Genomic DNA, 13,551 nt, shown 5'->3' with positions numbered 1-13,551 from the left:
TATTGAGTCGAATTGAGTTGTTGTCTTGAGCCAAATTACTATCTGAAAATGAGGCAAAACGTCATTTCATGTAAAATATTGACTCTCTCACGAGTATTGAAACGATATCCTCAATGTATAGTCTCCTTCCTGTTCTCAGCTGCCATTTAGAAGTGATAGCATGTGGGTAGGACGTTGCTGCAATCAGGGCCGGATTTACCGCTAGGCAACCTAGGCACCTGCCTAGGGCCTAGCGGCTCTCAGGGGGCCCAGAAGGGGGGAAAACAGAAAATCTAAAAAAAAAAAAGAAAAAGGTATGGCCCCCTCCCCCGACTTGCTGCAAACCCCCAAATTCCCCCGTGACTAGTGCAGGGGCGGTGCTGCGAGAGGGTCGGAGGGGCTAGTGTGGTGACTGGTCTCCTCCCTCCCTCCTCTGTGTCACATGGGACGTGCACCACATGAAAGGTGCCGTCCCATGTGTGAAGAGAGGGAAGAGTTCACAGCTCCTGGATGCAAAAATGTAAGTTGGGGTAAGTGTAATATATTGCTATAGTGTGTGTGTGTTATGTGTGTTATGTGTTAAGTGTATGTGAGGGGCCGCTGTGTGTCTATTATGTGTGTGTGAGGGGCCACTGTGTGTATGAAGAGGGGTGGGGGGGGCCCAAACCAATATCTTGCCTAGGGCCCCATGAGGTCTAAATCCGGCTTTGGCTGCAAATCTGTGCTCAGAGAGTTGGTTGCTCGGGGTGAAAGAGACAATGTATATTGACATAGCTGTGATTTTACTGCACAAATCTTAAGTTTATTTACAGATCAGACTGATGGAAATGTGCGCTGATAAATTGGGTGCGAGAGAGTGAAGAGCAATCAGTGCTTATTGGTAGTAATAGTATAATAGTAAACTAATTAGGAGTGGACAAAAAAACTTCTTTTTTTTTTTTAAAAAAAAATCAAAGTGATTGGATAATGTGGTTACCAGAGAGAAGGAAAGGCAATGGTCATTGGTCGACTGAATAGGGCGGGAGGGAATATGTATGGAGATGAGGTTGGAAAGGGCCTTGTACATGAGGGTACGGCGTTTGAAGAGGATTGTGTAGTGGAAGGGGAGCCAGTGTAAGGTTTGGCAAAGAGGGGAAATCTAAAGAGTATGGTACACTAACTACAACATGCCAATAGCAGGAGGTGCCACATAATCAGTTTCAATGTCCAACACTTCAATGTTTTACCCACCTGCCTCATTCCCCACCTCCCTTCTTGCCTCCCCATTCCCCTTTGTTGAGCGTAGGGGTCTGGCATGTGCAACTAAATGTCATAACCCACTGGATACCCTCTCTCTCCCACTCTAGGCTTGTAGAGGGGAGGGGAACATTATATGTATCATTTTGTTTAAAGTACCCCAACTTTTACTGTTTAGATTTGATTACATCTTATATAACTTTTTCTGTCCATTCTTAAATGTGGCCAGTTGGATACTGAGTAATTATCAGGAGGGAGAGGCACTGGACAAGGGGAGCAATACCCGGGAAGTAAATCTGAGTAGGAGATCTACAGATTAGATACTCCAGCCCAGTCTCAGTGGTGCCAGGGATAAGAGGGCAAAAGCATGACCCTAACCATCCTGCTAAGGATACTGATGGCTAGATTTTATACCGTATGTAACCAGTCAGATAATCATGCTAGTTCCCTATGTTAGATGGTACCGACTATACTAGGTACATTAGTTTAATGTCATGTTATTCACAGTTTGACCAATACATCCCCAGAATGTGAAAATTGGTGTGGAAAACAACATGTTGGACTGATTGTGATTTGTCTTCAGTCCATGGACTGTTATATCTCAAACTCTGACCTCCCCGTCCTCTCTCACCAGCTCCGGTCACCATCATCAATATAACCTACAGCCCTGGTGATTTAGGGGAGAACACGTCCCTCAGTGTTTTATTTACTGGGGAGCTGCCGGCCACAGTCTTCTGGAGCAAGGATGGAGGAGATCTACCTCGGGGGCACCGGCTGAGCCACCGTAACCAGACACTCACCCTCCCAAACCAGGTCACCGGGATATACAAAGTGACTGTCACCAACATCTACAGTACAGAGAGCATGACATATATCATCCCAGTCACCGGTAAGAGGATAATCTGAGACAGGGGATTGAAAATAATGTTTGATATACCCTTGTCCTCCTCACACAAAGTGTATATCTGCTACCTGAGCTCTGCTGGACCACAGCTGGCAAGTGATGCTGTTTCCCCACTGTTGTTTATGGAGAAAGTATTGCATGATATTGAGAGCATCCCATCTGATGTTATATTACTAGACTAGTAGAGGTGTAAATACAGATGGATTTTAATCCACATATAAGTCAATTTTGTCATGTAATGTCCACTACACCTTGAGTGCATCTCTCTAAATAATCTGGATAAACCACACTGGCTACCATTTCAAAGTAATTTCTTTAATTCTCAATGACTGCATATATCCTTGCGTGCCTTATCACCCCTGACCTATAGCACATTTATAAACATTCAATAATACATCTGTCTCCTATTATGGATTTCTAGAAACCTGTGCCCACCGTCGTCCATAGACTATGGCTGTCAGAACCTTTGGTTCTGGTGAGGGGGCTAGGGGTTGGGTATAGCATAATGCAGAGGTAACAAGCTCTTCTTATTAGGAAGAGAGATCATTAGTGAGGTAATTATAGATTTCTGGCATTAGATCCTGGCTCTATAACTGTAGCACAATGTGTAACATGTATATCTGGGGGTAAATGTATGAACATGCGGGTTCTTCAACACCCGCGTGTTCGGCGATTAAATTTCAAGTGGCGCTGCATTGTAAAGGGGAACTTTCTATACAATGCAGCGCCGCTTGAAATTTAATCGCCGAACACACTGAACACGCGGGTGTTGAAGAACCCGCATGTTCATACATTTACCCCCTAGTGTCTTTATACTCTAGAGAACTAGACTATCACCTTACGTGGGAAAGTAAAGTTACTCTGCAGAGAAGAGTCCTAAAAACCTATTTTTCTACATTTTGTATGTCCATAAAATACTCCGAAAAAAAAAATCTGTCTATCAAAAAAAACAAAAAACAACCCAGCAATTTACTTGAGTAAAGCTTATTCCTGGAGAAACCAACATATTGGGGGGTATTCAATTGACCGCGAAATATTTTTTTTCCCTGCAGCGTTAAAAAAATAAATAAAAAAAAATTCCACGCAGGTTTTTAACGGCTATAGCGACCGTTGTTTTGTTAACGCTGCGTTAAAACTCGTGCAATTCCATTGAGAAAGAGGTAACGCTGCCCCCGCGCCTTAATCATTGTGTTTGAGTTTTTAGGGGAGTGAAGGGGAGTGTTTAACGCGGTCATGTATAGCACAAAAAAAGGATTTGAATACATACATAGATTGCATTACACATTGATAATATCTACATTACAGTACTATCTTTAGCATATTTTTTTATTTCACTATTTTTTACTAAAGAATCAACTATACATTAAGAAAACATTAGTGCAAACATATTTGTACCAAAAGTATACACAAATATATTTAATTAGTGATTTTTATTTTATTTATTTTTGTTATATTTTTTTTTCATTATTTTTCACAAGAAAATCAACTTTTACATGTTAGGCATTACTGATAAACGTAATTTGTCTTTTTTTTTTTTTTTCATTATTACATGATTTCAAAGAGGTGCGAGATAAAACAGTATATTTTCCTGTTTTACGCGCTGCGTTAAAAAATAATGTAATGGCTTTTAACACGGCTGCCTTTACTCTGCCTCTCAATAGCGCGAGAGGACCGTTTCATGAAAAAAACCTGAGCGTTAAAAATGGAATTGAATCGCGGGTAAAGTTAACCTGCTCGAAAATGATAAAAAAAACAGTGTTAGAATGACTTAAGGCGTTGTTAAACAATATCCCGTGGTCAATTGAATTCCCCCCATTAAACACAAACCATATCTCAGTCATTAGAGGGGATCTCCACCTTCAGAATGTTCTAATGGTTCTTGTGTCTGACCATAATATAAGTGTCAATGATGGTTCATTGTGGAAGAAAACAGACATGTTTATGACTCCTAAATATAACTGCAATCGGCAGTGTTCGTGCTGTTTTCTGTCCTTTTTTACTAACCAATGTGTCATACATGTATTCCTATATCTTACTGCAGCCAGAGATTACACTGCCCGCAATACACCCAGGGTGGTCCTAACAAATTTGATCTCTGACCCTACCTCCCCCCTATGCACAAGTGGTTGCAGAAAGCTACAAATATCGCTCAGCTGAATGTTTCATTTTTCATTTTTCTCAATTTGAGATATAAAATATAAACAAAAATAGGTATACCTCAACGTTTTTAATGAGCTAATTAATTAAAATTCCAAAAGTTTTAATTCCTTGTGACCTTGGAGTTCTGTGTCTTGTACAAAAGCGATTTCAGATTAGTGATCTGAAAATATCCTTTGGTGACTTCTAATATCCTTTTACTGTTTCAACAGGACGTGTCCGAGCAATCCTGCTGACGTTTCTTACCTTTGTAGGTGCTGACATAGTTATTTGTCTGTTGGTATGTATTGTATTTATGGAATCATGTAATGCTCACCTCCATTAAGGAAATGTTTAATAACCTTCTTCCCCTACCATGCATGCATATACATAAAGTGACACATCAGGGGAAGTCTAAAAGCTTATCTCTTACAGGTGCAAAGACACTGGCACACAAGAGATTCTACATCACCTTGAGAACATGTAGTTCACTTACTACCAAATGGATATGAATGTGGGGGGAAATAGACCACTTTTTAAAAAAAAAAAATATCGACCACATGGTCGATAAATGGTCAACATGGTCTATTGGTCATCATCATCATCTATTTATATAGCACCACTAATTCCACAGCGCTGTACAGAGAACTCACATCAGCCCCTGTCCCATTGGAGCTTACAGTCTAAATCCCCTAACATACACACATACACACACACACAGACAGAGAGAGAGACTAGGGGCAATTTAATAGCAGCCAATTAACCTACCAGTATGTTTTTGGAGTGTGGGAGGAAACCGGAGCACCCGGAGGAAACCCACGCAAACACAGGGAGAACATACAAACTCCACACATATAAGGCCATGGTTGGGAATCATCGATCATACTGTCTATCGACCATACTCTCTATTGACCATGTTGTCTTTCGACCATGTTGTCTTTCGACCATGTTGGCTTTCGACCATACAGGACAAAAACAGGACACACAAAAATTGGACCCATGTGCACTAACTAGTTTATTCAGCTGTTATATTCCACCAACCACTCAAATATTTGTATTTTTAATAGAGCTATAAATTACAGTGGACATGTCATGCAGTTTTCAGACATCAGTAGTACAGATACAGAGAGAGTAAAAACCAATTTATAATTATTATCACGCACATCATTCATGATAAAATAGTCTATTACACTGTGTCCCTCTCTCTCTGTCTGGTACTTCCTGCAATACTTATTTTATGGTTATATAAATTAGCTGTTTGTGTGGTCGGAGATCCTGTGACATTTCAGAGCAAATTGGGAGCCTCTCTTGGATGCTGAACATTTTACTCCAGTTTGATGTTATAAGAAGTCTATCACACACTTATAGCTATTTTAACTGTCTAGAAAATGGCCACTTTAATGGAACAAATATTTATTTATATGTTGTGTGTTCACATAGCTGTGTAATGTGTAAGCGTGACTGATCCGCTTTAACAAAAGAGCCCTGTTCGTTGCAGAGTAATTATTCTGTATCTTTACCTCTACAGAACTCTTTAAAGCTTTGAGAAGAATACAAATTGGGTCTGTGTACATAACAAAAAAGGGGCGAGATTTTCACAATATCTGGTGACTTTTATACAATGCTAATTCTCCCTTTATTCTACAATAATGTATTTATTTTACAGATGTCAATATGCATATTAAAATGGAACTTCGAAAACATTGAAATGGTACAGAAACCTGTATGACAAGTTTACCAACCGGTGTTTGCTGAATGTCATGGACTTTGCCAATATTCGCTCTCTACCAGAAGTAGAATGGAAAGTCTGACATATCCCATGAAGGATATCATTGGATTTCAGAAACAAAACATATCACAGCTCCATTGCATGAGTGTACCTGAATGACATGGGACGAATGGAACCATCTCTTGGTGTGTCCGCAGTAGCACAGCGGCTGGTTCGGAGCATTTAGATGTCCATTTTGGGGCACAGGGAGAAACGTTGGAAGCCCTTTCTTGCAAATTGAGTATAAACCCTTACCACCAAGCAGGGCCGGTGCTAGGGACCTTAGCGCCCTAGGCACACTTTTACATCCGCGCCTCCCCCCACCCCAGGCACACTTTTACATCCGCGCCCCCCCAGGCACACTTTCACATCCGTGCCCCCCCCCCCCCTCTACTCGTCTTTTCTTACCTTTACTTGCCGCCATAAAGCTGCTCCTCTCTGCTCCGTCTCCTCCCCTCCACTCACTGACACTGTCGGGCCATAATGATGATGTCACTTCCGACAGTCAGTGAGTGGAGGGAAGGAGACGGAGCAGAGAGGCGGCGGTGGTGATCCATAGCCCCTTCCCCCTCCCCGTGGATCTATCTGAAGCTGTGCGGCGGCCGTGGAAGGTATGGTCAGCGATCGCTGCACAGTTTTAAAGTAATTTTTATTCTGTGGTGCCCTCCAGAGCCCGGCGCCCTAGGCAACTGCCTAACCCTGCCTAATGGGAGCGCCAGGCCTGCCACCAAGCCCAAAGCTCTTCATTTATATATAGATATATAGATAGAGTGCCTGCTATCCCAGTGCATTTCTGATATACAGCAGAACTGCTGATAAGGCCATGATATGGCATGCTGAGACATGTAGTTCCACTGCAGAAAATGTATACATAATGGATGAGCGAAAGAGAGAATGAAAAGTAATAAACTTTGAGTCCACTCTATGATATATTTAATCTTAAAGTCTTATACTTTATTGCAATGCTTTAAAAACCTCCTAATTTACGTCTGCCAGATACATGTGGGTTGGGTACGAATTTTCGGCGGTTGAAATTCCGACGGAAGAAATCCCGACACGATAATGTAGACACTGGCTAAATGTATACAGCCATATTTCCGACGCAATGAAAATGTAGATGCAAAATATGTTGATGCGCAAAATTCCGACATGGAGACAGTTCCAACAATGATAATAAATGCCGACAAGGATTATTTGCTGACAATAGCAAAATAAATCTAGACATGTATAATTTACAGACAATGATAAAATGTTGATATAATAAATACTAGGGGTGTGCACCGGCCACTTTTAGTGTTTTGGGTTTTGGGTTTTGAGTTCTGATTAGCTTGAGGTTTTGGGTTCTGATTTGTTTTGCCAAAACACCTGACGAAAGGTTTTGGTTCTGATTTAGGGTTTTGGGTTCTGATTTATTTTTAAAAAAGAATAAAAAGTGCTAAAATCCAGTTTTTTTGTTTTTTTTTCACTCCTACGCTATTATTAACCCTTAATAACAATCATTTCCACTAATTTCCAGTCTATTCAGAACACCTCACACATCACAATATTGTTTTAAGTCCAAAACGTTGCACCGAGGTAGCTGGATGTCTAAGCTAAGCGACACAAGTGGGCGGCACAAACACGTGGCCCATCGTAGGTGGCTGTGTAGGCTTGAATGGCCATTTTCTGCTCCTCCATCCTCTGCAGCATATAGAGGGTGGAGTTCTAGCGTGTCACTACCTCTTGTTTTCGTTGACGACAGGGCATTTTCATTATTTTTTTATTTGGCAGGAACATTGAACGTAGTTTAATATCTGATACGAAGCTTTATGGACTGCGTAGTGGAGTGGCCCCGGTACCCAATTTGGTACCGGGGCCACAATACCTCCTCCAACTAGTCTCAATTCCACTGCCCAGATGGCGGACACCGGATGCACGTCTAACACCAACACAGCAGTTAAGGCCGCAGTTATCCGCTTTGCCATAGGATGACTAGTGTCGTACTTGGTGCTCATGGCAAACGACTGTTGGACCGTCAATTGTTTGGTAAAAGACGTAGCGGTCTTACGACTTCCCCTCTGGGAAGATGACCGACTACCAGCAGCAACAGCAGCAGTGGCAGTAGTAGGCGTACCGCTGCAGGATTCCTCGGATGAATCCCGGATTGAAGAGGACTCAGTCTGGCTGGTGACATGGCCTGCAGGACTAAATCTGATGGAGATCGTGGAGGAAGTTGACGAGGAGGGTGTTGGTGGTGTGTATCCAACAGGACCAAGGGATTTAGGTGTCCCTGGACTGATGACGGTCCTAGCCCCAGTTCCTGAACTAATCACTAAACTATGAAGATTATTCAGGTGACGTATAAGGGAGGATGTCCCTAGGTGCCCAAGATCCTTACCTCTGCTTATTTGAGCTTTACATAAGCTACATATGGCCATACATTTGTTGTCCGGATTGGGATAAAAATAACTCCAGACCGAAGAGGTGGATTTGTAGGTCTTCTGACCAGGCATGACGATGGGCTTTTTCATCCCATGGACAACAACTGATTCCCCCCCTGGTGCCTCATTTAAGATAACCACATCAGCATCCTCCTCGTCAAGTTCCTCCTCAGCGCCAGCTACATCAATATCCTCCTCCCGGTGTACAACATTCACACCTTCATTAGCCAAATCTGTAACTGGACTGTGGGTGATCCTTCCAGCATATGCAGAGGGCGTGTTGCAAATGGTGGAAGGAGCCACCTCTTCCCGTACAGTGATGGGAAGGTCAGGCTTCGCAACCACCAACAACCTTGGACTCGCCCTGGGGATTTGTGATGCCATCTCTTTAGAAGGCAGAGTTGTTTGCTGTGTTGTTGATGACAGCTTAAGTCTCTTAAATGTTTTAGAGTAGGGGGAGGAGGAGGGCTTAGATCCTTGGGTGAAGCTGAACCACTAGTCCTGAACACGGGCCAGGGCCTAAGCCGTTCCTTGCCACTCCGTGTCGTAAATGGCATATTGACAAGTTTTCGTTTCTCCTCAGATGTTTTTAACTTCCTTTTTTTGGTAATTTTATTGAACTTTGGGTTTTTGAATTTTACATGCCCTCTACTAGGAGATTGGGCATCGGCCTTGGCAGATGACGTTGATGGCATTTAATCGTCTATGTCATGACTAGTGGCAGCAGCTTCAGCATTAGGAGGAAGTGGGTCTTGATCTTTCCCTACTTTATGCTCCAAATTTTTGTACTCCATTATATGCAGCACAAGAGAGCGTACCCCTAAACCACACACACTTTGGGACTGCAGAAACAGTGAACGTAGTAATATAGATTGCAGTTCCTATTTTTTGGGACTGCAGAAACAGTGAACGTAGTAATCTAGATTGCAGTACCTATTTTTTGGGACTGCAATAATATATTGCTCTATAATATTTTTTATAATTTTTCCATTTTTTTTAATTAATTTTTTTTTTATATTTTTTTTTTTCCATTTTTTTTAAGATTTTGGGATAATTATCAAATTACTATAGACTTAGCAGAAAAAAATACAGGACAAAAGCACCACTGGACTCAGCAGGACAGGCACTGGCCAAAGTACTACTGGACTCAGCCGGACAAAGCACCACTTTACTAAAATAATCAGCAGGACAGAGCACAGTATAACTATCTCTCAACAACCTCCCTCTACACTACCCACAGGGAGAATGAAGATGGCGTCCGCGAGCGGGGCATTTATGACATCTGAGTCTTGCAAGATCCGACGCGAGACTTGGATGTCATAGCCTCGTTTTGGATTCCTTGGGCGGCTGGAAGTACCCGAACAGTGCTCGGATCCCGTCGGATCCGCACTGTTCGGGTGGGCTCGGATTAGCGAAATCCGAGCCCGCTCATCTTTAATAAATACTGGCAAGGATTATTTGCTGACAATAGCAAAATAACAAAAATAAACCTAGACATGTATAATTTACCGACAATGATAAAATGTTGATATAATAAATGTCGACAAGGATTAGTTGCTGACAATAGCAAAATGATGACAAAATAAATCTAGACATGGATAATTTACCAACAATGATAAAATGTTGACACAATAAATACCGACAAGGCTTAGAAGAACAAAATTTGTTTAGTGAAGTACACTAACAGTCTCATAATTATATATTTTAAACTAATGATGGTAAGTCCCATTTATTTTAAAAAATAACCTTTATTTCTTATAGCAAAAGAAGTGAAAGAATGGATTAAATGTGAAAATCTCTGAGTATATACCTCTCTATTATCTATTATACAATTCCCACTTGTTGCAATCCATTAAATGTGCACTTTAGATCTAGACAAATTTTTTGAAGTGGATGTTATTTTCTTATCAGGGATCAAATCTCTTTAAAGCTATAGATATTTATTCTCTAAGTGAATCACATTTAATGTAATTTAATTATTTTATCTGGAAATAAAATTCTCCTATTTCGCTTTTCCCTTTTTGTATAAATATTGTCCCTGTATATAAACGCTTATCCAAAGCTACCTCAATATTCTGGTATTTAACTTGTGGGTTGCAATCTGCCTTACACTGTTCCACAAGATCTCAGGGCTAATCAGAGCTAATATATCTGCTGAGCAAGATTAATTCAATTCACGGTTTTTCATACTGATGTTCTTAGATCTAGGTTTTAAGATCTTTAGTTTTAAAGTCTTTAGTATGAATTCAATCTATCTCATTAAAGTTTGAATTTGGTATACTCAGCAAACATCGTGGCAAAATAAATCTAGACATGGATAATTTACCGGCAACGATAAAATGTAGACAAAGTAGACACATCCAGCTCATGTTGGAGAGGATGTTCGTCGGAAGGGTCCTTCCTCCATATCTGTTGGCAGTGCCCCAAGCTTGCCCCATTCTGGATGGAACTAAGGGACTTCGCGTCTCAGATTCTGCAGGTTGACATCCCATTCTCTCCTAGATTTTTCCTTCTCCCACTTGGATTTCCATCTGCTACTACACATCAAACAAAAATTGTCCGCCATATAGTTTCTGCAGCACTGTGTCAAATTGCCACTAGTTGGAAACAGGCCACCGTGCCTACTCTGCAGACAATTATCAATAGAGTCTGGCACTCATACAAAATGGAGTTTATGACATGCATACTGCGTAATACTTCTAAATCATTTAACAAAATTTGGGCACCGTGGATGTCATTTTTTCAAGTTCAAACTCCTTTTGCCATTTGACTCCTCTGCAACACTCCACTTGATATCCTTCCTCGATTCTTTACCGCCACCCCTCCCTTGCCTTCCCCTTCTTTCTTTCTTCTTCCTTTCTCCTGCTTTGCCCCTCTTTTTCTTCTATTGGCGGTTTTGCCACACCGCCCCCCCTAGTCTAACTGGTTTATCTCTCTCTGACCAACTTCCCTTTTCTCTGTTTCCTCTCTCTTCTCTCCCTACAGTTAAAATTTGGTCAATATCATGTTTCTGTTCTGTATGATATACACTGAATGCATAGGTCCTTGAACTTGTTTGACTTGATTGTTACGGATACCGTATTGGACTGATGCTTGTTTTTGACCTTTCAAAAAAAAAAAAAATGTAGACAAAGTAAATTCCGACAAGGATGATTTGCCGACAATAACAAAATGGTGACAAAATAAATCTAGACATTGACAATTTACTGACAATAATAAAATGTAATTAAAAAGGCTGTAGCGCAATTAATCTGAACAAATTTATCTGAGAGCCTGGCTGTAAATGATGAACTTCTTTATGTGTCCTGGGTGAAAGCTGTTCCATCTCAGACATGCTGGGCGACAAATTTCACCCAACCATTAGACTCACTCTCAAGTACTCATGATCTCAGATACATTTCCTGGACATGACCAGTGGCGGATCCAGGGGGGGGCGATCGGGGCGATCGCCCCCCCCCTAGCAGGGGCTTGCTGCCGGCGGCTGCACAGTATGTGCAGGTCCGTTCAGCAGTGACAGTGTGCTGCCCGGCTGCTCTGATTGTGTTTTAAACACAATCAGAGCAGCGGGGCAGCACACTGTCACTGCCGAGCGGACCTGCACATACTGTGCAGCCGCCGGCAGCCTTAGAAATTAGAAAGGGGGCGGGGCCTAAATCGCCCCCCCTAAAATCGCCCGGGGTATAGCAAAAGTCTGGATCCGCCCCTGGACATGACCCTATACAATAAAAACAATACTATACAAACATCAGTCTATCATAAACCTACAGGTCGCCCAAATTTATCCAGGATGAATTTACACAGACACACAATAAAGAAGACTCTGGACACCCCCGTGGGTAAACACTTCTCTGGACCAGGACACAGTATGACAGATTTAAAAGTCCTAATACTGAAAGGTCTTTTTAAAAATGACAGGGAGAGAAATATATGGGAATTCAAGCTGATAAGAACATTCCAGTCATTGACTAAAGGACTCAATCTAGCACCTGGATTTATGACCCACTACATGGACACACTTTACACCCCACTGCAGACTTCTGAACTCGTAGAACTTTTACTCTTCCATCCATAATGAAAACTTCCTTTTTATTACTTTAGCTTATCTTGATGATGTATCCCCCTTCCCCTCCGTACAAATTTCTTGATGTAACAGCTCTGAAATGTTGTGCCCTTTTCTCAGTCATTCATTTGTAAACTGCCTGATGAAGGGGTCTCTGTGCTCTTAAAGCTAGCAAATATAATATTTTTTTTGGTTAGCCAATAAAGGTATCACTCCTATCATACTTTTGTCTTTTTTGACACGAAAGTATTTAACATCTCATAGTAAATATGAATAATATATAGAGTATAATTTAAAAATTAGGATGTTTAATTAACATAGCAGCTCATACCCTTCTAGTTAGCCTGCCTGTGGAAAAAATGTAAAGGAACAGTGCCTCTTAAATACATTGCAACAGTATTTTCTCACACCAAAGGGCGCAACGTGAGCAAAAGTATTAGTTAGCAAACATGCTAAACATGATTTGCTTGGCAGAGCGTATGCTAGCTATATATTCTTTGTCCGTATCATTAGTGGGGGGGGGGGATTAGTTGTGACTCACTACCACATTACTAACATCTAAATAAGGTTGAGTACACACTACAGTGTTTTCACCCGATTATCAGGCCAATCACACGATAAACGACCGTTCAGCCCGATATCGCATTAGTGTGTACTCTGCAACGTTGAACAATTATCACTCCAAAGCTCATCGTATCGTTCCATTTGATTTTTAAATCAGACTAAATAATGTTGTTCCAATTCTGCAGTGTCCATGCACTCTTGACCATCTGTCCGACAATCTGTCAATAGTTCCTCCATTAACGAGGAAATTTTAACAGTTTATTTGTTATCAATTAACAAAATGCAAAGCGGATGAACAGAAGAGAAATCTAAATCAAATCAATATTTGGTGTGACCGCCCTTTGCCTTCAAAACAGCATCAATTCTTCTAGGTACACTTGCACACAGTTTTTGAAAGAAGTTGGCAGGGAGATTGCTCCAAACATCTTAGAGAACTAACCACAGATCTTCTGTGGATGTAGCTCAGATCCTTCTGTCTGTTCAT

The sequence above is a fragment of the Mixophyes fleayi genome, chromosome 12, assembly GCF_038048845.1.
Source record: "Mixophyes fleayi isolate aMixFle1 chromosome 12, aMixFle1.hap1, whole genome shotgun sequence".
NCBI classification, from domain to species: Eukaryota; Metazoa; Chordata; class Amphibia; order Anura; family Limnodynastidae; genus Mixophyes; species Mixophyes fleayi.
The sequence above is the reverse complement of the archived record's forward strand: the minus strand, read 5'-3'. Positions refer to the sequence as shown.